General features: G+C 41.6%; 1 protein-coding gene across 5 annotated transcripts in view; it reads left to right on the top strand.

The window, feature by feature from the left end:
* Sema5a (semaphorin 5A) overlaps positions 1-24,257 on the top strand; it is a 470,503-nt gene that overhangs the window by 73,991 nt on the left and 372,255 nt on the right. The window lies entirely within an intron of this gene.

Below are 24,257 nucleotides of genomic sequence, written 5' to 3'. Positions count from 1 at the left end.
ACTTTTAACAAAAGTCATTATCCATGTTTGCCTCATCTTGTAATTTTGGATCTTTAGCTACTTTGTCATGTTTAGCAATTAAGTTAATATAAAATAAAAGGCTTTATGGAGGTGAAATAGTTATAAATATTTCTAAAATCATTTGAACATAATGTGATTTGCTATTTTTTATGTTTTACAATTTATTCATTTTATATCCTGATTGTAGCCCCTTCCCTCAACTCCTCTTGGTCCCACCCTTCCCCTTTTTCTCCCCCTATCCACTTCACCTAGTCCACTGAAAGGGAGAGTTCTCCTCCCCTACCATTTGCCCCTATCTTATTAAGTATCATCAGGACTGCTTAGATCCTTTTCCTCTGTGGCCTGGCAAGGCTGCATCTCTAGGGGGTAGTGATCAAAGGTCAGGCAACCGAGTTCATGACAGAGGCAGCCCCTGTTCCCCTTACTAGGGAACCCACATGGACACTGAGTTGCCACTAGGCCACATCTGAGCAGGGGGTCCACGTCCTCTCCATTCATGGTCCTTGGTTGGTGCATCAGTCTCTGCAGGACTCCCTAGCCCCTGCTTTTTTTTTTTTTTTGGTTTTGTTAGTGACCTTCTGTCCTCCCCCTTCTTCCATAAGACTCTGCACTCTGCCCAAAGTTTGGCTGTGAGTCTTAGCGTCTGTTTCCATCCCCTGTTGCAGGAGCCTTTCAGAGGACCCTTAATAGTAGGCTCCTATCCTGTTGTCCCCTCTCTTCCATTGCTTCTGGTGTCTATCCTATTTGCCATTCCGAATGACATTTAAGCATCCTCCCTAAGGTCCTACTTGTTGTTTAGCTTCTTTAGGTCTGTAAATTTTAGTATGTTAAAGATCTTTTATTTTTTTAATTAAGCATACTTAGTATGTCCTGGTTTGAAATGTATAGATCAATGACTGTGTCTGTCTGTATGTATCTTGGTAGCTACCATGGTATGATCCTGTCTGGATTTTGTAAGTGCACCTGAGAAACAGATAACAAATAAACCTGGGATACAGGCTAAGTGTGGCTTAAGGAGGCCTCTTTGAGGGCATGAAGAAGGAGAAGAGCCAGAGGTCCAAGAATGGGAATAGATTCCAGGAAGTAAAGTCTCCTTCACACCTGAGAGGGCTCACTGGGTTTAAACCCATGGCCTGCTGGGCACGGTGTTGCACATCCTTAATCTGAGCACCTGGGAGGGAAAGGCAAGCAGATTTCTCTGAGTTCAATGCCATCCTTGCCTCCATAGGGACTTCTAGGCCAACCAAGGCTACACAGTGAGATCTTATCTCAAAACAACAAAACTAAAGAAAGGCAAGAACAGGAACAGCAAAATACAGTGGGTCTTGAGTGTCTTGAGTGCGGAAGTAAAGGCAGGCTAGGTAGGCAGGGGCCATGTGACAGAAGAATATGTGGATTTGGGGAAATCCTTCATTGACTGTTCATTGTCCTCTCTGCAGGTGGGAGTGGCCATTTCTCTCTTGGTGGTGGAAACAGTAAGATGGACTCTGGCATGATGAAGAAGGGTTCCATTTTATCTTGTCAATGGTTGTGTTGTTGTTTCTTATGTAGAGTTCTTCTGGTCAAATACCAGATTTCTAATAACCTGGGAAACAAATGTGCTTCTCCTGTGTTCTGTTAACTCAAACCAGATTCCTGCTTCCTTGCTTCATCTACCACAGTTGTAATCTCTGAGTGTGCGTGGCTACAGCGGAACCCTGAAAACCCAGCAGAGGTTTTTGTTTAGCCTTGACTTCAGGTTCTGCTGACTCTGCATATTGTAGGTAGACTTGGCCTCACTAGGTGTCCAGAAAAGCCTTTCCTGAGACATTTTGGGTCATAAGGACTTACTGACTAGTCTGATCTCTGTGACCCCAGTTCAAGGGAATCAGCTTTCACCTTCCAAGATTTGCTGAACCACTGCCTCTTCTATCACTAGTGTTTCTTACATTAAACTCTGGGATTTGTTGTTTCTCTTGAGAAAAGAAGTCTACAACATCTACCTCATTTGCTCTGTAAGATGCAGTGGCCTATTGTTTGGTGCAGACACTCTGTTCCTGCCTGCTGAATGGCCTGCCTTTTCACCAGCATCTTTCAGATCTGGTTGTGACAGGGATTCTCACTGTGGAGATACTGTGTTTTAACCTCATATTCTAAACTCTGCTCTTCCAGTGTCTCAGCTCCTGCTCCGCTGCTCTGGTTTCTTTCTGCTCCTGCTCCGCTGCCCTGGTTTCTTTCTGACTTATGAGAGTGAAGCAGTCCTTAGCACAGGTGCTGATCCCCTGGTGCCCGGGGTTGAGGCTCATCTGCTCAGGAAGCCCTTATGCCAGTCTGCCCAGGCCATGCTGACCACAGTCCTGGACCTCTCTTTCTCAGCTGTATCTTACTCTCATCTATGAAATCGTCTCTTCCGTCCCCTATGACTTCCTCCCTTTTTTCTGTGTCTTCCTTTTCTCCCTTTCCACTCTACTCCCGAGGTAAGCCTCTGTCTTTGGTATTTCTCACTGGACATGGCATGGCTGTCACATCTCCTTTTATATGTCATGAGGAGACACTAAGCTTTATTGCTCCTTACTGGGCCTATTCATTATCCCGTTTTCTTACTAGGTTGCATCAATTAAAGTCATACAGTTCACTGTAAAATTATTTATTTTCAGTCAATGTTTCCTTTGTAATGTCATGTTAAGTCATTCACATGAGTAGCTGCTATGGTAATTCTTTTTCTTTTCTTTTTTTATCCTTGCTGTTATAGAAGTAGAAAAAACAATGAAAAATATAACAATTTAATAAACAGAATAGCCACCATTGTATAATAAGGTGAATAATGCCATGTAACATCAATATTATGTAGATAACAAAAATTCTACTTTAGAAGGATTCACGTTGTGTTCATGGAATTGTGTACTATGTAAATCTTATCCAGTAAATACAGATTTAATATAAATGTACTTTATGTATGCTGTACACACATGCATTTCTAAAACAGACTATGAGTAAGGGGCTGATAAAAAGGAAGTGTACAATAGTGACAACAACAGCCTTTGTTGGTCAGATTACAATTTTCCCCTTTTAAAAAGTCTGTACATATATACATACCTCTTACATTTGAAGGAAAATAGAACTAGGAAGACATTAATAAAATATCTGGATTTGAGCAGAAAGTATTGCTATGCAACATTGCTCTCGTCACCTCCAACTCTCCTCTCTCTTGGATTTGCTCTGTAATTTATTCTCATTGGCTATTGCTTTAACTGAGTTGAGAATTTGTCTGTGTTGCTAGAAAAACACATGGAGATGATAAACACAGTAGAGTTCACCTTGACCTTCGAACCCAGAGCAAAAACTTTGCATTCCATATCTTATGCTCAGCCCCAAATTATTTCCAGAATCATACAACCCTACCAGGGGTTCCACAGAATAACAAAAACTAAGCCCAAAATATTTCAGAACACTAGGTGAAATCCTTCCAGTGTTCCCAAGAGCCAAGAGGCATGTAGAAGTCAAGAGTAAAACCTAACATAGGCACTGATACACTGTATAGAAATGTTCATGGGATGGATGTCTTTGGAAAAAAAGAGGTCTGGTGTTTCCATTTTGAGAAGCAGAAACAATGAGTTATTTGGTTTTTCTAAAGTTAGAAAATATTTTTAATAATTTGCATTGTAGATCTTCCACCCTAGGTATCATCCAGTCACTCAAGTGTCCCGAAAGTTGTTTTTATATTTTTCCTGAATTTTTTCTTCAAACAATATTGAAAATAAAAACATGCCACAAAGCATTTATTTCTGAGCAAATGAACTTGCTTGTAACTGTGTTTTTCCACATGGTGTGTAATGAGTCTTGTAGAGGGGACCCACACTGACTCATTGCTGAGAAGCCTCTTAGTTCCAACAGTTATTTACCATCAAACCACTGGTTTAGAAAGTCTAGTGATGCATGTTTTAGATATTTCAAAAAGCCTCATTTTTTTTTTTAAATAATCAGACCAAGGATCGTGGCTTTGATGGGTACATTTTAGATTTCTAGAGAGACATCAGAAGTGGTCAAGCACTTCTACCCTCACCTTCATTGGCCCTAAAATAGGCTAGTCTTCCTCGTGGTTCTTGGAAGGGAGGATGATGTTACCACTTTCCTGACTGGCCCAGTTCCTGATGTTGGAAACCTAGAGAGTCCAAGTGAGTGTGTCAGGAAGAGGCACGTTTGCTCTCTCCAGTGATCCCTAGCTAGAATGTCTTCAGGTGTGCCACTGGCTAACATCTGTATGATGGAGAAATCAGCATGTTCTTTTAGAGCTCATCTCTTGCTCTCTTCAATGCTCTCATTTTAGCCTTTCCATGGACAGAGGAGCCTGGGGGACTGCTCCCCCTCCTTCATAACACCTTGGCCCTATCTGTGTCTGACCAAAAACCAGAATTGGATTTTCACTGAACATTTTTGCCTCTTCAACTTTCCATTGTCCTTCTCCTCAGCCAACTACTCTAACTACTCATAATATTGAGTATTAATATTTTGATCCAAAAAATCCTAAGATACAGTTTTTTCAAGTCTGCTGACTTGGAATGATAAACTGCTCATATCTACATCATTTTTACTGGGTCAGGTCATAGTGGAAAAAATGACCTTGAAATCTTTGTTGATTCAGACTACAGATGCTTCCATTTATGGCTGGTTTGAGGTTGCTTGGCATGCTGCATGAGACTGAGTGGGTGAACACTACCATTTGATAGATTTTTGTGCTGCCATTGAAACCAGACATTTGAGTACTATTCAAGGATTGGGGTAAAGCTGGAATACTTGGGATTTTACATGATAGAGAAGGACCAACATCATAAAAGTATCCAGGGGGAGGGGTTGCCTATGCCGCTGCGTAAGCTGGGATCACATGCCACCACAGAGATGGCTCACTACCAGAAAGGGTTTATTGTTGTTTGTTTGGTTTTGTTTTACAATAAGTATTCAGAAAATACTGTGATTTATTTAAAGGAGAATTTTTACAAAACCACACACTGAGGATAGTTTAGTACACCCAGACTTACCAGTTGTCCTGGAAAGGCGAGGCTGGCAGGGTGCTGCCACAAGGAAGTCTATCTGCTCCTGGAGTCTTGTCATAATTGAACAGTGTACATTAGCAGCCATAGTGTTGGATTCTCATAATCTCAGGTTCCCTGGGCTCCGTTAGCAAGTTACCACTGCTTCCCTGAAAACCATAACACAAAGCAATGCTAAGTCTCTTCCAGTTCCACTGGCTGCCGGTGGCCCCTTCGTCTGCGCCTCCTGGCTGTTGTAGGGGCAGCACATGTCAGTGAGGCAAAGGAAAACTTGTTATTTAAGTGTGGGCTGAGGTAGAAGTCATGCTGGCCTTTCAACTGCCTGAAGAAGCTTCTTGCCATTCCCTGCTGTCTACCTGGGGAGCAGCATCTCTGTTTACTTACCTGGCTCAAGGCTGTGTTCTGATGATGAATTGTAGTGAGCTTGTTAAAGGGCTTTGAAGTTTTAGTGCCCTGAATGGTGTTATTACTATTAGAACTATAGAACTTTCATCCACAGTGTTTCCCTATTTGTAGTGTTTAGTAATTCCTTAGGTGGAACCAGCCTCTTGCAGGCCCGATGCCAGGACGGGCTGAGGCCTGTCTAGACTCTACACCCACCTGGGCTCCTGCCTCTAGGCCCTGGACTGATGCTGCCTGCCCAAGCTTGACTCTTTCTGAATGGCTCCAGGGGTGTATTTACTAGCTCCTGCTAAGGGGAAAAGCCACCCAAGCTTGCAGTCAAGTCTAGGCCAGGAAACCTTTCTTCCAGGCAGATTACTGTGGCCAGTTAAAGTGTATCTCCTTCAGGCACGGCCCGACATCACCTTGGCACCCTCCCCTCCTGTGAATGCCTTGGAGGTGGTTACTGCTCGCTCAATAACCTGTGAATAAATACATGTTTTTTCTGGCTCCAGAAAGATTTTTTTTTCTGTAACTCATGGTCCTGTTCTTGTCATATAGATCCTTTTGTTTCTCATGTAAAACAGGCTCCCAGTTTTGTCTCTAGAAAAACATTCATTGTCCAATGAGGGTTCCTCTTAAATTTAGGTACTTAGCAAAAAGAAAGAGAGTCAACTCTGCTGTGCTACCCCAGTTTTCTTCCTCACATTTGCCCACACCTGTAATGACACTGCAACACACTGATTTTAAAAGCAGTGTTTCTCTTGGTCATGACATCGAGAGTTTTTTAGAACCTCTCCTTGGGTATAAGTGGTTAGTAGGGAAACTTTTGCTAAATATTTAGGTAAAATTAAGTCTATATAGAGAATTAGCTGTGAAGTATTATGACAGACATTAGAATTAATCTCCACTACAACTAAAGAGCAAGACTGTACTCATTTAATCACTCTCTGGTAGTTGATATTTCTTTGTCTTTATCTGTGTTCCCAAGTGGAAATTGCCAGAACATGTTTTCAAACTCTCTCTTCTCTAAGGGCTCTAAGGGTCAGGCAGATACCCAGTTCTACCTCACACCTGTTTCTTCCCATCCTCTTTCAACCACATCTTCTGTAGACCCACTGGCTCTGTAGACCCCAGCTAGTTTATTCCTGCTTCCCAGTGGTGACCCACCATTGTGTTCACATGATTTCTGGGATCAGACTCAAGAATTTATAACCCTAGCTCCTGACTTTTCCCTTTCAGATAAAGTAAGAAATGGACTTTCCTTGTTTGCATGGTCCTTTGACACTATCAAGAAAAATTGTACCAGGTTAGTTAGAGAGGTTAGAGGTTTGGGGACTATTGCAACAAAGGGAGAGAACAAGACTAGCTGCATAGAGGCAAATCACAGAAACCAAATCTTCCAGGCACTGACCCTACTGACAGAAAATATGGAAGGTTATCTGAAAGTGCCATTCTTGTCCTTAGACCATCTGTGTTTGCTACTAATGCTTAATTAGAGCTTGGCTTCTGCCTTCCCATCAAGGTTGAGAAACAAGCAATGATACTGCTGTTTGACAGTGACATCTTCCAGGGGTGGCTCCTGGGTCTACAAGGAAAAGAGATGTAGGTTGTATTCTGGGCAAAAGGCTAGAAAAGGTTTTTATCCCAAAGAAGCAAGAGGAAGGATTTGCAATTGCAAACTTTCTCAAACAAAGGCTTAAGGAGAAGGAAAGCCAGAGGCTTGGCAACAAGAAGATCTTCTTTTGAGTTCATTGAATCTGAGAGGAACAATAGGGCCATTTTGGTCAGTAGGTGGCATGATTCTCTCTCTCTCTCTCTCTCTCTCTCTCTCTCTCTCTCTCTCTCTCTCTCTGTGTGTGTGTGTGTGTGTGTGTTTCTGTCTGTCTCTGTCTCTGTCTCTGTCTCTGTCCTGCTAATACACTTTGTTTTCAATCACTACTAGCTTCTCCCCAAAGTTTCAGGAGCCCATTTTCTCTAACTTCAGTCTTGGGCTCACTCTTTTCCTAGTTCTAGTGAATGTCCAGATGCCACCTTGTCACTTTAGGGGTTGACTCATCCTTTTGTCTCAGCAAGAAGCATGCTGTACAGTAATGCCATGCCTACCTGGGAGCTCACCCATTGACTATGATTGAGTCACAAAATGTGTACCATATTTTCACAAACCATGGACTCATAAAACCACTTTCTTAGAAAGTGAGTACATTTCTACCAACAGTTTCAAGTTAACCATGGCCTTATTTTGGAAAAGTTGTTAGATTTCAGCACTTGGTAGTATTATTCTATTTTATGTAAGGTTACGATTCTCACATAAAAATTCAAGACATTATCAAATGTTGACTCACAGATAAGAAGAGTCATACGGTTCTTTAGTAATCTCTCACTGAGAGCATCAGTTCCAGTCTCCTGGATCAGTGAGTAGGGTGGGCCTCTGATTCTACACGTTGACATTGCCTTAGTCATTTGGGAGGGCGCTAGAACCCACCATACCGCTTAGCAGTTCATTGTGGACAAAAGGAGCTGAGACCTTAAAAACTAACAATGTTCTGAAACCTCTTTGGGAACTTCTGGGAACAGGAGCATCATGTATACCGCTTCCCCAAGTAGATCATCCAATCAAGTAGCCACTAACCATCACCAGTGGCTGAAGACCGACAGGCGGGACATGCCACCTGCTTTAAAGGCACCTCTGATCTCTCAAGACTGAGAGAAGATGAGCAAACAGCAAATACTCACCTGCATGCCTGCTGGCAGTGTTTCCAATGCTCTCCTAGCTTCCACTCAGGTAGGCAATGATGGTGAGCTTGCCTTGGTGCCAGGGTTGAGGCTGCAGCCACCCAGTTGGCACTGAAGGCTCCCTCCATTGAGGCTTTGGAGCTTTAAATGAAGTAGAGTTCTTTTTGCATTGTAACTTACTAAAAATTAAATTCAAAACAAAAACGTAGTATTTAAAAATACATTGAACATGAATACATCGAACATAATGCTAAAAATGTGAAAAGTTGTTAGAATCATTTAAAAATTATGGAGAGGGGTTTATGGGTGGAGGCTAAGTAATTCAGAGCAGAAAAGTGCATGTCAAGTCCCTCTCTGGAGACAGAGGTAGTAACAATGCCCATTTGTTTGCAGTTTTTCCAGGCAGGTGGGGTGTGCACTCCTCTTAAAGACTGGAGTCAGACTCAGTTTTGGCTTCTGTCTTCTCGCATAGCTGCTTATTCTTCAGATTATTCAAGGGCAGCAATAGAAGCTTTCTGTGTTGCATTTGAAGGTTTATTATTATACAGGCCTAGCACAGCGCCTTCTAATCAGGGGCAATTTTGCTTCCCGAAGGATTTTTTGGCAATGCCTAATGATGTTTTTGTTGTCATAATTCAAGGTAGAAAAACATTCTACTGGTATGTCAACAGTCAAAGCCATGGATACTGCTTAACACCTAAAATGTACAGGAGAGAGCCATGGTAGAATAAACCGGTGTCATGTAATCTGGGTTGTGTGGGAGTGAGAAACCTGGACATAATATCTCTAATTTTAAACACTGCCGTGCCTTTGCCTTAGAGTACAGCTGATAAACCAGTGTGCAACATGCCACAAAATGCACACAGAAGGAACACCATCCGGCTTGAAGAAGGGGTGCTTTTCCTCTCTCAGGGACAGATGGAGAACTCATTACAGCTAGGCTGGGCCATTCCATCTATAGGTTGGGAAGAGTTTTAGTACTCTCAGCATCTGTCACCAGCAAGGCCAGTGTACCTCCAATGTGCACTACTTGGTTTTCTTGGAAGGGAAGAGTACTGTTCTGGGGCAGGGCAGAGCTGCATTAGCGGTGGCGGCCTACGTGGTTGGAACACCTGCTGAACCCATAATTTGCTGCAAAATGAGAGTATCCATGCTTAACCCCATAGAGATGTTTTGTTTTGTTTTCTTGCTTCATACAGTTTACATTCTGCCAGCTTTATTTTTGTAGCAATTCCACTATGATTACTTCAGGCCCAGGAAAAGAAATCCTTTCTTGGTAAATAGATTGTAGCTAAATTTACTTAAAAAAAGAAACAACTTGTGATGAAAATAATTTGTGATTCTTAGTACTTTACCTTCTTGCCCTCTTGACGCCTTTTCGTACAGGAGCTATTTTCACTTTGTTTTGTTTTTGCAAAATCTAAGCAACTATTTCAATGCAGTTTATAACAAAATCTTCCTTCACCTGGCTGTCTCAGGGAACTTTTATTTATCACTGCTGGGAAGAAACTGCTTTACTCAACAACAACAACAACAAAAAAACTTAGCTGTTCAAAATGGAGAGTCCTTGAAGACACAGATGGAATATGCACCCTTACTTTTAAGTTATTTTGGAGAAAAATCACTGAATATTTCTTCCAGGCTTGGGAGATCTAGGAACTCACAGATCAAGGATACGAGAAGGTTTGAAGGAGAGTACTTACTTAACACATGATTGTAGGGCACGGGGCAGTCATTAAAACAATGAAAATATGCAAGGCAATGGGAAAAAAAAATCAGTGTTTATTGCCTTCTATACTATAATTTTTCTCATATCATTTTCCTAGTTAGAAAAACTAAAGAAGAGATTATAGTTTGGGGCGGATTCCCTATCTGGGCAAACAGAATGGCAAATTTCAAAGGTTTGGGAAATAGGTTGGTTTTCTTGTGTGTGTGTGTGTGTGTGTGTGTGTGTGTGTGTGTGTGTATGTTCATACAACAGACTACTTAGTCTATAACCATCCTTCCCCTGACTTTCTCTGCCCATGAAGACCAGTTTGTGCTGCCTAACATTCTTGGATGTGTAGCTTTCAAGTGGATCGTGAATAACTTACTAGGGTTTACAGTCTTAGAGAAAACTGACTTTCCATCTTACAGCAGCTGACAATTGCTAACAGCTCTAGGGGTGGGATTTAGTGCCTACCTGCCCTCTCCATTCTGCAAATTGGTCTGGCTTGATATTGCTCAGGGCTTTTGCATGCTGCCACTGCTATAAGTTCAGATGTGTAGCTGACCTACATTGCCTGCATTGTCTAAAAGTCTCTTTTCCCTTGTAGTCATCTACTGTCTCTGGTCCTTACATTTTTTATGCATCTTCCTCTGTAATGATCTCTGAGCCTTGAGAGGAGGTGGTTGTATTGTATATATGTTCCATTTAGTGCCGAGCATTCTGTGATCCTTATATTCTGTGTATTGTCCAGTTGTGGGTGTCTATTACTCACATCTACTGCAGACAGGAGCTTCTTTGACAAGGGCTGAGAGATGCATCTTTCTACGGGTATAGCAATAACTCATTGAGAGCCAGTTTTAAACTATTTCCATTTAGCAGAATAATCATAGTAGGTTCTCCCCTAGGACCTATAATCTGTCTGTTCACAGGTTCTTGGGCAGATAATGGTATCAAATATGGGTTTCACCTTTTGAAGTGGAACTTAAACCCAACTTTAAAAAGTGTTTGGCTACACCTATGATGTTGGTACCACTATTGCACTAGTATGCATGTCTTTTTAAGTAGGTTGTTATTATAGGTCACTGTGTTCACAGCTGAATAAGACAGATGATTGCCTTTCTCATTTAGTAGCCTGCATAGCTTCTTTGAGCACTATGAATGCTACCTTGTAGGAATGAAGTGTCCAGTTTGATTTCTCCATGTTTAATAACGCAGGTATGTGGCACATTTAGCATTATGATCTTACTGTCAAGTTTTATAGGGGAGCAATGACAAGAGCCTGTGATATTTGGATGTGTAGAGTATCTCATTGGCTAACAACTCCAAAAAATAGTTACCCTTTTCTGCTCTTTGGTCTTTTTAAGTTTGTGTGTGTGTGTGTGTGTGTGTGTGAGAGAGAGAGAGAGTATGGCATGTGCACTTCTACAGTAGAAGCCCTTTTTGGAAAGGGCTTTAGTGTTGTTTATTTCCTATATTATTAAGGAAATCGATCAATTAATTCTCAGCTGAATCTTCTACTATTCCCTGAATGAGTTTTCATTTGACATAGTTCACCTCTCCTGACTGAAGCTGAGAGTCTCCTGTTGGGATTCATGGGAGGTCAGTCTGAATACAAATCCCAATCATAAAATGAGGATTTCTGCTGTGGAGCCTCTCATCTCTTGGCATCTCTCTGTTAGTGCTCATTGGATCTCAGAGATACGGATGCTCACATGAAGTCGTAAGCTGACCAGGCAGTTCAAGACTTCTGGTACATTTCACAGCAGACTTGGCTCAGACATGAAGATCCAGTTCCTGTCTTTCTTCAGTCTTTCTTGGAGTTTCAGTGTCCAGATCCTTCATCCATCCCCAGCAAGGTTTGCAGCTGTCTTCTGTGGCTTGCTGAGCAATCTCTGCGTAAGCATCCTGTGTGGATGAGCTGGGTTCCCTGTGGTTGAGTGGCTGTCACTGAGATATCATTAACAACAAGTTTATTATCACTTATATGTTCATGTAGTTGGACAGCTCAACTTTGAGGGAAAGGTGTAGTTAGGAAATGCTTATCTTAACCTTAGGGTGGTTTTTTTTTTTGTTTTGTTTTTGTTTTTTTCTTCCCATATCTTGAATCCTTGAGAAGGCTGCAAGGCTCCAGCTTTTAGAAGGTCATTGACTTGAAGATTCAAAACAAAAGTGCTATCATTAAGGAAACACATGACATCATCTCTGTACCCTTATTCTCTGTGACTAGTTACTGCTTTGTCCATCCTTAAATAAAAGGAATGCTGACTTTCAGACAATGTATTTTCTTTTTGTTTCATCTTGAAGTCAAGGTCTTGTCCCATGACCCTTTTAAAACATGTGACCCAAAAGAGCATCAAATTGATGTTTTTAATTTTCATCTTAAAAAGTTGCTAGGCAAAGGCATTAAAACATTAAAGTTGTTGATATGAGCAGAATCAGGCTTGGGGTAGTCACAAAATACTGAGGAAGAAATAAAATTCTCAGTTAAGGAGATTATCTATCTATCTATCTATTTATCTATCTTTAATAGTAATTGAGGAGGCTAACAATAGCAAGATTATCCCATAAAGTAGACAACTTTCACACCCTTGGTCTTCCTCTTTTAGTGTCACAGACAATCCTGTTTGTTACGAACATAATGTTGTTGAAGGTTTATTGAGCCACAGTGTGGAGGGAGTACTGTGGCATGCTTGTTCTGAAACCTCAATAACCTGCAAGCTGATTGCGTCTGTTCCTTTTCTATAGAAGGAAAAGCTCAGAAAGCCAACAAAACATCGCCAGTGCAGATGGTACACAGGTGACCTTTGAACTCAGGTCATAGAACAATTTCTGCCTTTTTGCAATGCTTTTTAGAGTCTTTTTAAATAAGAGAGTCTGCTTCCTCCAGTGCCATTGTGGATGGCTGGAATGTTCTATTTTTTTTTAAGTATCATGGGAAATTTGGGGCCATAGTTTGTATAGAATTTAGAAGAAATAGGCTTTTAGACCATTTCTTTCCCTCAGAGTTCTGAAATTGGTTTATATATGGGCTAGTTCACGAAGATGGAGTTAGAGCTTTTGGTGGAAGGGTATTACATGCAACTCCAGAAGCTTTCAGTGTCCTGGGACTTTGAGGCAGGAAGTATTCACTGGAGGATGAAAGGGAGTTTATGAAGCAGTGCGAGTAGGCAGGGTTTTCTTAGAAGGGCTGTAACACTGTCCTCCTTGGGGAAGGGAGGCCCCTCTGCTGTCTTTTAAACACCTCTCTCAATGGCAGTTTCCAGTGGCTTTGCAAAATGATGTCTGGTGGGATCCAGTGCTTCTCAGAGTTTCCCCAGACCTGCTTATGGCCTCCCCTGCCCCTTGCCTAGAATTACAGTGTTTATTTTTAAAAGCTTTTGTGGTTTGAGCCTTCTGCCTTTGTTATTGCAGCTGACTGACTGACTCAGCCTTCCTCTTTTTTTTTTTTTTTTCTCCTCCAGCCACTTTGTGGTTTTAGGTCTAGTTAGGCTGTATGAGGACTGGGCAAAAGGGATGGAAGTCCAAAACTGTGGACACACCTGCCATTGGTTAGCTTCAAAGTCACGGGTGCCCTTGATGGTTCTTGGTCTGTTCATCAGAAATGTTCACTCTTCTGTCCTCCTTTTCTTCCTGCTTCCTTTGAGTTTCCTTGAGTTATGCTTTGTAGTTTGGTTCCAATTACCACCACCACCCAAACAAAGAAACAAACAAAGAAACAAACAAACAAACAATTCTTACCTGTAAACTGGAGCCAAATGCTTGTCTGGGAGATTATTGTCACCTGCTGTCAGAAGAGTACCTTAGCTTCCCAAGAGGGCAAAGTGTAGACACACAGTTCTCTCCCTGGTTGTGCCACCAACACAATAGCCTTATGTTCAAGCTGCACAGTGAGATGTGGTTGTGGAGGGTTGAGTGAAAATTCTGCAGGATACCCAGGAAGACTTGTTTTAGTTGGGATGATGCCCACATCTAAGTACTGGAACAAAGAGCTGTTCCTGCTGTCATCTGCAGAGACGTGCAGCACAAACCTAACTCTGCAAAGGTTTCCTCCGCTTGTCCTCACATTCTTTTGATGGTCTTTGTCCTTTACACATTGTGCATCCAGGCTCTCAAACAGTGAGTCTCTTCCCAGCTCACCCTTGTGTTTTAGAAAGTTCCTTTGGTTTTTGGAACAAAATTTTATGGGGCTGAAGCCTTCCTTTTCTATTGCCACTGTATCTATTTAAAGGTCTTTTACCTGGAAAAGACATACATCTTAGCAGAGGCTGAGGAGATTTTTGAGCCAGGATGGATGGAAAAGTCAAGTAGGATGCCTATTTTAAAAATATTGCTATACAGGACTACTGGATGTTAGTTTGAAAGCTCTAAGGTCCTCTTCAGTCCCCTTTTTAACAGCACGCTGCAGTTCAGTCTTGTATTGATATGATAACTGAGATTCTCAGAGAAGTGGCTTCAGTTAGCAGAAATTGCAGCCTTGAGGATTTACTGAACTAAGAAAAGCCATGTCTGGTACTGGTTGCATGGAAATCTAGTAAGTGATTGCTGTCCAAAATATTAGAATTTCATATGTTATTTATAGAGTTGGTAAATTTTTATTCCCTTAATGAATGCATTTATAGCTATGTTTTGTTTTTGTGATCACAATTGGAATTATTTATTCAATGAAGAGGAGAGAGTACACTCCCTCAGGAGCATGTTTTATTTGTGTTGACACATGTGGATTCTTTCCCTTACTTTGGCTTGCCTTTTAGAACTGACAGTGTTGAAGTGGAAACAGAGAATGACACTCGGTTTTTGTTCTTGTTGTTTTGTTTTGTTTTTGTTTCTTTTAATCAGCATAATGGGAGGAGCTGGTTTAAAGGAGGCCAGTTCCACCCAGAAGTGGTGGTTATAGTTCCTGAGATTACAACAGAGCAGATGCAGCTGGAGGCCAGAATGTAAAACCAGGAAACTGTAAAGCAAATGTCTGTGTCTTTTTCTTCTGTGCCATTTTTTAGTTTCTTTGCCTTTTGTTTTGCTTTGCTTTTTAAATATTAAAGATCTCGCTGTTCTAAGGAGACTCAATTAAATTAAGATAAGATGTTCCTGGAGTGGAAAACAATCAAAGGAACAGTGCTTGCTGTTCTGTACTGCTTTCTCAGTTTCTCTTTTATGTACTGTGTGTTAGGAACACCTTTTCCTATCAGATGCATAACAGATGGGAAAACATTAAAGGGGTGGCGTATGACCTGTGTTGGTATTTAGAGATTCAAGTTAATGGCCTGTATCATCAGGAATATATTATCTCCAGCATAATGAGACACAATCAATTCTTTTAGATTGTAATCATTGCTTAAATCCAGGGAACAAAGATTGCCCTTCTCTAATGAGAGCTAGAAGAGGTGGTTCACATGGCATTGGTGTAATTAGAGCCATAAGAAGCCCTGTGTGCCAAAGCCTGGGCTCTAATTCCACTGTTGACCTTAGCCACCAGCCCATCCTCCCTGATGCATATCAACTGTCCAGATTTCTGTTTCTGAGGGGACTAATTTTCACTGCAAGATGACTTCACAGAGGTCATTGCCCATGGTGGTTAGCAACAGACAGACAGGCTCCCAGGGCTCTCCCAGATTGCTGCTAGCGCAGTGAGTTATGGGCTCCTCAGAGGCACAGAACTACAGCTTGCTTTGAGAAAGTGTAGGCAGCTGTGCCTCTTGAGTTTCTGATCCATGACCCCTTGTCTCCTGGTGTGCATCGAAGCTGGCTGGACTTCTGTGTCACCTGTACATCACTTGTTTTCAGTTCTGCAGCCTTCCTTCATCTGCCTGTGATGTTCTATGCAGAGCTGGGGAGCAGGTGCTGTATTTCAGCTGTTGCCCATGCTTTTAGCATGCACTACCCATTCTGTTATCTGTGGCATTTTCTGTAAAGTCTCTGTAAATCCTGAACTAATGAATACTGAGCCATTGTTCACAGGGAAACTATGGGATTAGCCTGGGAACAAAATTTGCATCAATTGACCACTGAATAGTCTTATTTGTGGTATTTTGTTAGATACTATATGTATAAACATATATACTGCTTGTGCCCATGTTCATGTATGTAGAAGTCAGAAAACTACGTAATGTCCTCTTCTATCAAACTCTCCTTTATGCCTTTGAGATGGAGTCTCTCACTAAATCTAGAGTTTTCTCTTTTGTTCAGGCCAGCTGACCAGCAAGCCACAGCACCCTGTCTTTGTATCTCCTAGCGCTGAGGTTACAGGTATGATGTTCACACCCAGCTCTTGGGTACTTGAAACCCTGCCTTGCCCACTGACTTATCCCTGCAGCACTATATAGTATTTTTTTATAAAGCCTTGTGAACAATTGAATGAGAATTACTGCTTGAATGACACTTGCCTAGCATGTATTTTCTTGATTAGGGGCATTATGGACTTGTACTAAAGAATACTAGAACACATGTCAGCACTGTTCTGGAGCAATTTTAAACAAATTAATCACTGACAAAAGCTTCTACAGTGAGGTTGGGTAACTAGCTGGTTGATAATATGTTTGCATTTCAAGCATGAGGACCAGTTTGATTGCAAGAGCCAGGGGTGATGATTCCTGCCTGTAATCCTGGCTCTGGGGAGGAAAGGGTGGACGAGTCTCAGGAGATTGCTAGGGAGCCACCCTAGCCTAATTGATGAGTTTCTGACCAACAAAGAAACCTGGTTTTGAGCAGGGCCTGGTGTTACATGCCTTTTTATCTCAGCGCTGAGGAAGCAGAGGTGGGAAGAGCTCTGTGAATTCTAAACCAGCTCAGACTACAGGTAGACCGTATTTTAAAACAACAAATATAAACAAACAAACACAGAAACCAACCAATCAAAAGAAGACCCACTCTTAAAAATCAAGCTGACAATATTTGAAGAATGATACCATAGCTAATCTTTGACCTTCACACACATATGGATCTGTATATATAAACACAAGGATACACAAAAGGACACACACATACATGCATAGGCCAACAAACATGCCACTGAGCAGATCCTGTGGCCCTGGCTCACTATATCAGAACAGGGATGAGGAGGCAGGTAGTTGCCATTAGACCTCTGCTCACATGTGAACTTGGGAGACTCAGGAATATTGTGCCAGTGACTGACTGAAGGTGATTCATGCAGGACTATTTGGAAGGCACAAAGTCATTTCAGTTAACAGATGAATATGAAAATACAGAATCTGTGGGTAAGGAAGATCAGCTCTGTAGCCTTTTCCTGTGGTGAAGTTGTTTCTCTATTAAAGAAACATTTGGATACACCAAGATGGGAAGTCATGCTCAGATGTAGCAAGAAAAGATCTAATCTTATCCTTTGGAGTATCACCTGAGGAGGGTCAATTAGGACCTACTTTCTGTCTCTTAATAGCTCTCTCCCATGAGGCAGCTCTCAAAAAGTTCCTTCTCCCTGGGTGATGAATACCATTCCTCTGGAGTGGAATCTGAACTCTATAGCTGCCTTCAGAGGCTCCACCTTGCAAGATCTTCATTGTTTCCGTACTGGCCGTGGTGAACTTTGTAGCATCTGCAGTAGCATCTCCAGGAGCTGATTGAGTGATAAAACTTGGGTAACTCCTGTTTTATAATTTAATACTTGTCTTGGGTAGAGCTTTATCATCATGAAGAGATACTATGATTAAGGCAGCTCTTATAAAGGAAATCACTTAATTGGGTCTGGCTTATAGTTCAGAGGTTTAGTCCATTATGATCATGGTGACATACAGACAGACTGACATGGTACTAGAGAAGGAGCTGAGAGTTCTACATTTGGATTGCAAGCAGCAGGAAGAGACAATGAGCCAATAGGCCCAGTTCAGTCTTCTGACATCTCAAAGCCCAACCCCTGGTGATGCACTTTCTCTAAAAAAGTCATACCTACTCAACAAGGCCACACCTCCTAATAGTGCCACTCCCTATGAACCTATGGGGGCCATTTTTATTCAAACCACCACAGCACTGTACTCCCATTTTCTTATTTTAAGAGCTTCCTGTAAAGGGAATGTAGGCAAAGCTAACTAAAGTTTGCCTTAGTACAGGATTAAAGACAGCAGCTAAATTTGCAGGAGCCCAACACAACTTTGATCTCAAGTAGTTCTGAGACTTCATTCCACAAAGCTATGCCAGTCTCTCTGTCCTATGAAGCCCAGTTCGGCAGAGACAGAGTAGAGACCTGAGATGAGGTGTGTTTTGTCAAGTGGTGTAGAAAGCTGACTTGTGACTCAACTGCCACTTCCTCAAAGTCCCCTGACTTTTGGTGACGAGCCAGGACAGCTTTGGAATTCCTACACAGCCTCCAGCCGAACGGTGTGAGCTGTCCTTGACAATCACGTCTCTGTCAAAGCATATTGGAGTTGAAGAGAAAGAAGACTGCCTCTGATGAGTTCAGCCAGAATGAAGATATCTTCTAAACAGTGACAGTTTCTGGACTGACTGTCCTTGGAGGAACAAAGCTCTTGTTGTCGAGACTCCTCTGTCCTTGCTTCCTTTAAAAGGTTATCTTGGCTTTAGTAGACACGGACGCCATCGTGAGCTGTCATGGTGACATGGCAAAAAGCTGATGGACAGGAACATGGAGCTGGTGAAAGATGAGTCCATTTATAGTCAGTTTCTCTTGTGGTACCAAGAGAATCAAGAGTACAACTTATCCTCCTATTAACAGTATTTCCTAAAGATTATCCTGTTTTGATTTTTTTTGTTTTTGTTTTCTGCTACTGGTTAGAGCCATGGCTGATATTTATTGTTCATAACCTTCCTACCTATTTGCTCAGAAAGTGACATGTCTGTCACCCTTGACCAAGCAAGACAAGGCACTAAGGCAGCTGGCACTGTCTGAGATTCATATCAAAGGGGACTCAGAAAACTACTCATTCATTTCCAAATTGCTATGTTCAATTTTTTTTTCTCTCAGCTGCTGGTGAAGGACTCTATGTTCTCTAGAATATGAAAATAGCAGAGGGCAGATTTGGAGGAGTAGGAGGTGGGTTAGCAGCAGTTGGCCAAACAGCGTATCGTTGCTTATGGCCTGGCTTTTACCTTAAAAGTCCTTTGTCACCAAAATTTCATGCTATTTTTCAGACCTTTATCACTTTTGCAGCACTTAAAAACAGACTGAGAGTTAGGTAATTGTCAGGCAGTAATGACAGCAATACCCCTTCTCTGCAGAACAATCAGATGCACATCAAGGACTAAACAGCCCAGGGGGCAAACATTTTCTTCCCCCTCCTATCTCCTGTCCCAGTGCTCTCAGCTTTCTTTTGGAATATGGGGTTTTGTTTATTATTTAATTTCCCCAGTGTCTTCAGTGACTGCTACAGTGACAGGATGGTCTGTGATTCCATAGTTTCTCTCATGGGATGTGTGAGGAGAAATGGACAGATTTTATATCAGCAGTCTGCTGAATTGCTGGATGTCTGCTGGTCCAAGAGAAAAGATGGATGAGAAGCATAATGTGGCTTGAGCCTTGTAGTTTTAGCACTTGAGTTTATATGGGTTGAGAAAGCAATCCCAGAACAAAGGCAATTCTTTGGACTGCTGTAGCTTGGCTTTCTTCCCCCACCATTGTTTCCTCCTCTTCCAGAGAGTTATATGAGCTTTTTCTTGGAGCTCTGGCATCTAGGTTCAGGCTTATTACTCTTGTGGAGTGCTGCTGTATCTTTACATCTAAGAAGTGGCTGATGAGAATTGTTAACTATGAATGAACCAAATCCAACACATAATAAAGTCAAGATTAAGAAACACATTTGGAATAAAGCATGAAGTACTTAAAATCCTTGCAAGAATGTTTTATTTAATGACTCACATTGTAATGTCTGTTTAATTTTAGCAAGAACATGCGTTCTAAGGCCACATATAAAAATGATGCTGGACAGGGAGTGGGGAGGGCCTCCAGACGTTTCACATTTGATCTTATCCAAAAGGAGCAGAAGCAGTAAAAATGTGTCTTTTCTATATGGCTAGCTAGGAAAAAGCCTGAAGGTTGATGAAAAGTATTGGAGGGATCGCCAGATAGCAAGGGATGGATGGTTTCAGAACACTGATGTGCAAGGAGCCTGCAGTCCGTGACAACAGAAAATTGAGTCCCAGAAGCAGAGTCGGAAGTTTGGAGGAGTGGAAGCTAAGTGGTGGGGTGCTTCCTTAGTAAGCACAAAGCATGCATTCAACCCCCAAGGAGTGCAAATATAAAACACAAGGATGACAACCTAGGTACTATGACCACTACGGATTTGCTCTTGTGACACTGCATATCATTAACTGGAATAATTTCATTCATCTATTTTCCTGATATCTATACATGTGGCTTTGCTGAGGGAATTATAAAGGTCAGACAAGAAAGCTTTTCAAAGATAATGTTTATATTACTATAGAAGCATATTTTCCTTCTAGGTGGTTGAACCATGAAGCTGCCCTCATTCTCCCTGAGAAGGTCTCTAGTCACACAGATACTAAGCAGGATATTAAGCAGGGGAAGGGCCCATGCATGTACCCGTCAGACTTGTGGACGAGTAGAGGGGAGACATCAGTTTCTGTGCACTGGAATGCCCACAGGGAGTTGGGATTTCATTCTTGAGTAGAGAGGGCACAGCTCAGCACTCACAAAAGCAGATGGCATCTAATACATGACACCAATAGCAACTTTGGAGAATGGAAACATTTGAGAAAGGCAACAGGAAAGTTTTCCTTCAAACCAAGGTAGGATCAAGCCTAGACAGGAGCCTCTGTGTTTGGAACTGTGGTTTTTCTCTTGTCACCAGTAACAAAGTAGTTGATGGACAGCCCATGCCTGGTAACTTTTGCCTGGGCACCTTCCTACCTGAACAGTAGGTTACAGAAGACCTACATGAGGAGGGGATAATCTTTAGATTCCACAAGCTGTCTCTGCACTTCTGTGTGGTTCTGACTAATTTCAGAAAGTTAGAGATCGGACTGGATAAAATGGTGCCAAACTGGAAGGATTCCTTTTGAGGTATACTCTAGGGGTAAGCTGTGCTGTGAATATTTACATCCACCCTGAGAGGTGAAATGGCAACATCATCCTGGTATATTCATTGAACACCCATGTTTATTTATCCTGGTATCAGGATCCAAAGGCAACTAGGAAAGATCCCCACTTTACTGGGAGTTCAGTGAGATCCTCAAGTGAGATGAACACAGTAGCTGCTAGAGGCATCTGTTGCTGAGGGGAGAAAACTGCCTCCTACCAAGATGCTGGGAACATGCAGCTTTTAGGGAGCTGTCAAGAAAGGGTGCTAGGATGGAGGACTTCCATGATGCAATCAAGTCAGTGTGATGCAACTGAAAGGGCAGGAAAGAGAACATCTGGGATTCAGTCAGTGCATGAGCTTCATGGGTACCACAGAGGACTTTCACTTTCCTAAGGAGCTGCAGAGCCAACGAGAAAGGGAAAAATCGTAAGCTAATACCAACAACCAGTTTCTGCTGCCCATCCCCAGAAAGATGGACAGTTCAGGATGGGACCACTCTTCCTTATCCTATTGCTCAGCTGGGGAGCAGGGGTGGGCACTCCCATGAAGTGTATAATAGGTGTCAGGAATCTGTGTGGGCACTCTCAGTGAAAAATACTGAAATGCCTTCTGTAGTTTTACAGTCTTCTCTGCTGCCAGCTGGACTGCCTTCTTCCACTCTGTTTAGTAGAGCAGACATAGCTTCAGTGTGCTGTTCAAGATTAACTGTGACTTCTGTAATAATTATTAAACTAAGACATTTCCTAGGGTGAATTGTGAGTCTGCTTCTACTTTTCATCATTATATTTTAACTTGCAGTGCAGCTGGGTTGGGTAAAGAGGCAAAGTTAATGGGTTACTGTCTTTTTTTTCTTTCTTTTTTTTTTTTTTTGTCATTTTATTTTATTTTCAATTATTTTATTTGCCTTAATTTTTCTCTTTTTTTGTTTTTAACTTAAAAAAATAATTTAAATCACTTTACATCCCAATTGTAGCCTCCTCCTTTGTCTCAAGCTCCAGTTTTATTTATTTATTTTTCTTATTGATATGTAATAAGTGCTTGCATTTATGGGATGCAGTATGGTCTTTTCACGTATGTGCTCACTGTGTAATGATCAAATCTTGTTAGCTTATTGGAATATATATTTCTTTTTTTTTTCCAGGTGATTAGAACTGTTCTATCGATGACTGCTAGTTATTGTCACCTACAATGCTAGAACTTAATCCTCCCAAGTGGATTGTGTTCCTACCCTTCCCCCATTAACCGACTTTTTTTTATCTCCTCCTTTCTAGTGTTTGGTAATTACCATTCTACCCCACAATTCCCTGCAATTAGCCTTCTTCTAAATGTATTCTTGGAAGAATTTGTGATTTTTGTCTTTTTGTGCCTAGCTTATTTAGTTAATGTAGTGCTCTTTATTTCTATCTTTGCTGTCACAAATGATAGGATTTAACTCTTTGTAATGGCTGAATGGTAAGTATTCTAGGACATGTGTTTCCCATTCAGTAGTCAATGGAAGCTTCTGTCATTTCTGTTTCTTGTGATTATAAAAACTACTTGACTAAATGTGAGGGCTTAGATGTCAGATTTCCTTTCCTTTATATTACAGCCAGGGGTGAGAATCCTGGGCTGTGTGTTAGTTCTGGACTCAAGGACCCTCCATGCAGTGTTTTTTAATGATCAGACCTTGGCTGAAATGAAGAAAGGAATAAGTAAACCCTTTTGAGTCATGTAGAGGAGTGTCCCTTCCTCAGAGTGTTTGGATCTGGACCTGCAGCCTTTGACTTCCAGGTAGGGTATCCACTCTGCTCAGCACCCCCATGATGGGTTCTGTTGTGTGGGCAGATGGCTTCATGAGTAATCAAAGGCAAGTGACACAGGGGCTACTGAACATTAGTGAAACTGCTTGGTATATTTATCTGGAAGGAAGCCTCAGCACAAGGTGCCAAAATTGATGACATGACTGAGAGCCAGTTAAAAACAAAAACAAAACAAAACAACCTTTTATTTTTTTTTTAATCTACAAACATAAGCTCAAAAAACAGCGAGCAGTGTGTATGGGAAGATAAGGCACCAGGTGGCCTACTGCAAAAAAGTATCCTGTTTCTTATTCTTATCACTAATTTATATTGAGAGATGACAAATGAAAAGAATCACATCTTCGCTGAGACAAGGCACCATGTAGCGTTACATTCTCTATAAACATGAACAAATGTTTGGATAAAATAGCTCTTTTTTCCTGAGCAACTTGTCTGTGTGTAACAATGCCAAGGTGAAATGGAAGTTTTATTTTTCACGTCTTTGGAGAGATGGATATTCTGGAAGGACTTCTCACTGTGTGCTTGGATACGCGGAATCATCGTGACACACAGTTTTCTAGGCAAAATAACTTGTGAGCTCAGGTTACCTTATCTACATAAGGCAGGGACATTTCACTTACACCTATAAAACAATCAAAGGTACTGATAAGTCAGAGATGACTATACACATGACCAGTTAGTCTTCCAGGGTTTGGACTGTCATTCTCCACACTGGGTTTTAGGGAAGCATCCTTTTAATTCTTTATGCTGAGTTTGTAGCTAGAAACTTGTTACAAACCTGCTACTGGTTATTTTCATAGGAAAAGGTTTTACTGAATGAGCTAACACTTGTCATTTCATTCACAATTCACTGGGAATCTCATAGCTAGCCAGCTTCCTAAGGCTAGATAAGTCCCCATTTTCCTTCAGCCCCCCGAACAGAACAGCAGATGTCTGTCTCCCTTATGCATCTTTTATGGCTTTGTGTCTTAAGCATTTATGGAGGATTGCTACTGGGATCCACCTGGGATCTTTCCTTTCTGTTCGGGAGAGTTCTGTTTTGTTTTTCAGTGCAGGAGACACAGCCCGTGGCCTTATGCACACAGTGAATCCTGGACCAATGACTTCTAGCCCTCAGCTCTGTAGAGCTGCTTCTTGTTGCTTCAAGCTGCTGCTCACAGTTTGAGCCTTGTTGGACGTGTCTCTCAGAGTCTATACACTCAAGAGGCCATGGGGTAAAAGGACCTCAGCTTCCTTTCTCTTTTTGAGTGTTGAGATGCTAACGTAGAAAGATAGATCAATTTAGCTGTCAAAATAAAAGCTGAGAGTCCAATTGCCCATGCAAATTAACCACTTTGTGCAAACACTTCAAAATTGCCTGGATGAAAAGCAAGCTTGCTCTTTGAAAATATGGCTCATGGTAACCTAAATAAGGATGTATACACTCTTGCAAAACCTCTTTGTCCTCAGAACGTCAATTTAGAAGATTTCTTATTTTGAACAATTGCTTGATCTTTGGGAGCACATTTGCTTCAATAGTGATTTTTGGCCCCCTATCTTTCCTTCTATTCCCATGGCTTTTTGCAGCTGAGAACATAGCTGA

This window comes from Meriones unguiculatus, chromosome 3, assembly GCF_030254825.1.
Source record: "Meriones unguiculatus strain TT.TT164.6M chromosome 3, Bangor_MerUng_6.1, whole genome shotgun sequence".
In the NCBI taxonomy this organism is placed as follows: Eukaryota; Metazoa; Chordata; class Mammalia; order Rodentia; family Muridae; genus Meriones; species Meriones unguiculatus.
The sequence above is the reverse complement of the archived record's forward strand: the minus strand, read 5'-3'. Positions and strand labels throughout refer to the sequence as shown.